The following is a 5,059-nucleotide window of genomic DNA, read 5'->3' as shown; positions in this document are numbered from 1 at the left end:
GCATATTGACATTCGTCATCACTTCATACGGGATTGTGCTGAGAAGAAACTTATCAAGATCGAAAAAGTTGATACACTTGAAAATTTTGCTGACTTGTTTACAAAAGCGTTTGATAAATCCAGATTTCATAACCTAATTGAGCTAAACGGGATGATCAATCCCGAGTAACCATGTCTTTGATTTATTTAAAAAAAAAAAAAAAAAAAAAAAAAATGTCATTATTGCTTAAAATTAGTCGGTTACCTCAGTTTAATGGACATATCCTCGGATATGTTTTGGTCCTCGTTTTCGACTTAGAAAATGAGGATAGCCATTAACCGGAAGACTGAAAGTGACTGGGGCAGTTATGACGTGTATTATTTCAGTTGCTGAAAATTAGTCGGTCATTCTTAGTAAGAAGGACACATACTTGTATGTGGTCGGTCCAGTTGATCCATTGGATCTTCAGGATAGCCGTTTACCTGACGACTTTGACATGATCGGGGCGATTGAAATCAAAAATTTTATTGGGAAATGAAATTACTTTTCAAGTCTATTACTTCGTAAGAAGTTCTTTGCTGTGTTTAACAGAAAATTGATCCAACCATGGAAAATGATATATATACTGATTGTGTGTGCTTAACTAGTGAAGTTATTAGGCTTAAAAGGCTTTAGAACAGTCATTGTATGTCATGGTAATTTTTATGGTGCGTAAAAGTGTATGTGATACTAACTTAAACTACTCGAATTTACGTGGAAACTTCTTAAGAGTTTTGAATGTCTTCACACATATCTTTTCGAATGATAGGCAGAAAAGCGACTACCCAGTCATACACGAGCCCGTGAGTGTTCTGATTCCCGTGAAGAAAGCATTTCAAGACACTGCAGTGATCCAGATTCGGGACTTGCAGTAGTTTAGTACTCCGAAGTCAATAAGAATGTTTGGTTTATAAAAAAAAAAAAAAAAAAAAAAAAAATGTATATTTTTAGTACTTATGAGATATAGAAACAATCAAGACTTCTCAAGTCTGGAGTAAGAAGAGAACGGGAAGCAGACAACGAGTATCTACAAGTTAATCAGACACTATGGGTCGAAGTTAACTCGGGGTGACTTGGGTATAGCCAAATACGCTTTGAGAATAGATAGAAGACATCATTATCTCTGAGTTGTTGCCAACTTAAATTTTTGAGCTTAACTGAACCTTAATCCGTATCACATAAACGATGAAAACCATTTAAGTTATTTACATGCTTACAACCTGTTTCTCTATGTCATAATACAGCTAAACACGGATCCAAGTGCCAGTCACATAGTTAGTATGATTCCTGTTAGGATCTTTTCTAAAACGTAGTGGTCCCTGACTAGACTGAAATTTGATCCCTTATTTCATTAAAATTTTATAAGTTTTTCTATTTTTGTAGTAATATTATTTTATTGTTGGTTACTGGGTCTTGATCATTTTTGTTTAACTCTTTTTGGAAACTTATAATCTTAAGTACAAGATTCTTCAAACTTAAAGGGCTGATTTTGAAATTACTGGCGAAGTTGTTGAATTCGGCGAAGTTGTGATTAACTTCGCCTAGGCGAAGTTAAGCGTAACTTCGCCTGAACCAACTCTGCCCTATATAAGGCTTTTGATACAGTAACAGTATCATTATTTTCGAAATTCCGGCGAACATATTATCAAACCAAAGTATTCCGGCGATCTTGTTATTATCATTCGTTTTCGATCTTGTGTTTCTAGTTTCTACTATACTCGTGGTATGTGTTGTCAATTTCATCCAATCTTACTCGCTCGTTATAGGTTTACCCGGTTCGAGACCTCGGGTCGTCGAACCTTCGAAACCAAGTTTTTCAACCTTACGTTACGTGTTCATGGACGAGCTTTTCGTCTTAACACCATTACAATATGTTGTTCTTCATGGCTATATCGTCAAATCGGTCCGAAAACATCGGATCTAAACCAATGAATCTGAACAGTCGGCGTTTCAGATTCAGGCGAAGTTAAGGTTTAGGCGAAGTTATCCACAACTTCGCCAGGAGATTAATTTCGCATGTGGCGAAGTTATCCATAACTTCGCCTTGAAGCTTAATTTCGCCTGTGGCGAAGTTATCCGTAACTTCGCCTTGAACTCAAGTTCGCCTGTGGCGATGTTGTGATTCGGCGAAGTTATCATCAACTTCGCCTATACCATTTTACTTAACAGTTTTTAGACGAAATTACAGTTGAAGCGAAGTTGTTCCCAACTTCGCCTCACTGTTAAGTTCGCTTGTATAGTTTTAATCACAACTTCGCTTGTGGTACTTAGCGAACTTGTGAGTTGCTTACACACTGTCTAACTTGTTTTGTTTTGTGCAGATATGGCTGCTGTTGGAGGTGCTGGTGGTGATGATGGTGATGAGCAACGACAATTCTTTCCAGCCCATAACCAGTACATCACGTTAGATCCAGACGCACGAGGCGTAGAAGACTACAGGGAGATTATCACGTTTCTCCTGCGATCAAGAGTCTTTCACGCACTCACTAATACACTGCCCATTTCTCTGCCTAACATTGAAGACTTTTGGCAGACAGTGTACTATGATTGCAGGCCTGAGCCTCCGGTGATGCGAGCAACCGTAAATGGTCATAACATACAGTTTTCCTCGGAAGACATACGGTTGGCTCTGCAGTTCGGTGAAGAAACAAGAGATGACCCAACGGAGTTTGTGGCTCCTTTCCGGGATGGAGCTTATTTGAGGATGGGTTATTCGGGTCCGCTGGGGGACTCGCAGAGGAGGAAAGGGTTTCTGCTGGATCAATGGCGCTTCCTGATGCATGTGTTGATTGTATGCATGTCCGGCAGGAAGGCAGGAACAGACGGGATGGGCGCGACGATGCAATCGGCCATGATTGCGCTGACTTACAACCGCAGATATTCTTTTAGTCAGCTAATATTCTACGAGATCGATCGTCAGAGACGGGCTGTGGCGCGCGAGCGATTCACTATGTATCCTCGTTTCTTGCAGATGATTTTGAATCATGTCGCTCCGTCGCTACCACAGAGACGCCCAATCAGATACGTCGAATGCGTGACGAAACGTATCTTTGCGCAGTGCCGCACTTCGAGCACTCGTAGCAAGCCTGAGCTGCGTCCCAGGCATACTCCATTATTCGGGTATCTCATCAACCCGGAGTATGTTCCTGCAGGAGGGGACGAGTTCAGAGATCCGCAACCACATCAGGCGGCAGCACCTCATGCTGTATCAGCTGCGCCTGTTGTATCTACTGTTGTCTCTGCTGCTGTGCCAGCTACTGTATCTCCTGCTGTGTCTACTGCTGAAGATGTTGATCTAGATGCTGCTTTTGGTGGACATGGTTTGTTTGATATGGATGTCTCGGGTCCTCAGTCTATGGATGCTACTAGAGCAGCTACTTCGGTAGCTGACTCCGATCTGGACGAAACGTTTGCTGAGGCGAGACGACTTATGGTGTCTCGGGAAAGGACTACGGGTAAGAGGCCGAGAACTGTGGACGAGGATGAGGAAGAAGTTGATGAAGAGGAGGCAGTGCAGATTGTGCTTAGACGTTCAAGAAGAGAACAGAGAGGTATGGGTTCGGGTTGCTGGAGAATCTTCAAGGCTGGTACGTTTTGCTCCACCTGCCTTGTCTGGTATGTCTCTTATTCCTTCCACAGCACAGGTTACTGCTGTCGAGACGTCGGCACCAGCAGTTGTGTCTCTACCACCCCAACCGCTTAATCCACCGGTGGTAGTTGCACGATTCGTTGAGTCGACCATTACTACAACTGCAGGGTTACCAAGTGTACCACCTGCGGTCACTTCTGCTACTGATGTCCCGCCAACTCCATTGCCTACATCAGATTCTGAGAGGATTACTTCGCTAGAGCGGATTGTTGCTGAACAGTCAAAGACCATTCAAAGCCTAGTGGAATCCAATCGACTACAAGCAGCTCTCCTAGTTGAACACGGAAGAGTGATAGATGCCTTCAAGGCATTCTTGGCATCTCAGGGGGAGAAGACTTGTAGGGGTGATGAGTTGAGGACGAAAAGGAGAGAAGATCATGACGATGATCCCAATGCACCTTCCGGTGCAGGTGGTGAGCTGCCAAGAACCTCTCAGGCTCTTGGGGCTTCCACAACTGAGGGGGAGTCTACAAATGCAGCTGGTGACGACGTTGTAGCGGTTGATGATGATGCTGATGTTGAAGATGTGATCGACGCATTGAAAGAGTTGGATGAGGAGGATGATGAGTTTATGATTGAAGATGATGTGTTGCCAGTTGATGAGATCGAGAGGATTGGAGAGCAGATTACGGTTGAAAACGTGTTGGAAGAAGGTGAGATTGTTGATGACTCCGTGGAACATGAGATTCCGGAGGTTGAGAGACCAGGTTTGGGTGATGAGAACGTGGAGGAAGAGGCTGAGTGGGAGGAACAACCGAAATGGAAGGAGGGTTGTGCCCACTGGTTCGTGAAAACGAAGAAGCCGGCGGTCCCTAAGATGTTCAGAAAAAGTTACAATATTAAGGGATACGCGGAAGCCAAGAAAGGTATTATCTGCTGGTTATACGACGAGCAGCTGCGGCTCTTTGTGATCAAGAGATACGATGGCGTTCAGTACTTCCAGAGAAAGTTGAGATCCCTAAACACACTACCAGAATGTGAAGTAAAAGATTTAGCCAGATTGGGATTGGTAAATAGAAGTGAAGACAACATGGCTAGAATCATCGCGAAGATCGTGTGGAAAGAGTGCGTTAAAGAGAAAAAGTTTGAGCTACTGAAACCACAAAAAGGGAAACTTGTCGAAGACAAGGATAGAGGTCTGAGAGTTGATGGAAAACCTTGGATGGTCATGAAGTACAAACCGATCCGGTGCCTTAAAGAAGTACCGATGAAGCTCATGCCCAAGGACGTGCTCAAAGATCTAAAATGGTGGTACGTGGATTGTGAGACAGCTGAGGCGGTAATGGAAGATGAGGATGAACAAGAAGTACTTCGGATTTACGACCCTATGCATCTTGTTAATCTGTCGCAGGCTGATTTGAAAGTGCTCAACGAGAAGAAGATCTTCTACA

Source organism: Bidens hawaiensis, unplaced genomic scaffold (genome assembly GCF_021521415.1).
Source record: "Bidens hawaiensis isolate Kalapana, Puna unplaced genomic scaffold, B.hawaiensis_p1.1 tig00041797_1, whole genome shotgun sequence".
NCBI lineage: Eukaryota > Viridiplantae > Streptophyta > Magnoliopsida > Asterales > Asteraceae > Bidens > Bidens hawaiensis.
This window is presented reverse-complemented; position numbering follows the sequence as displayed.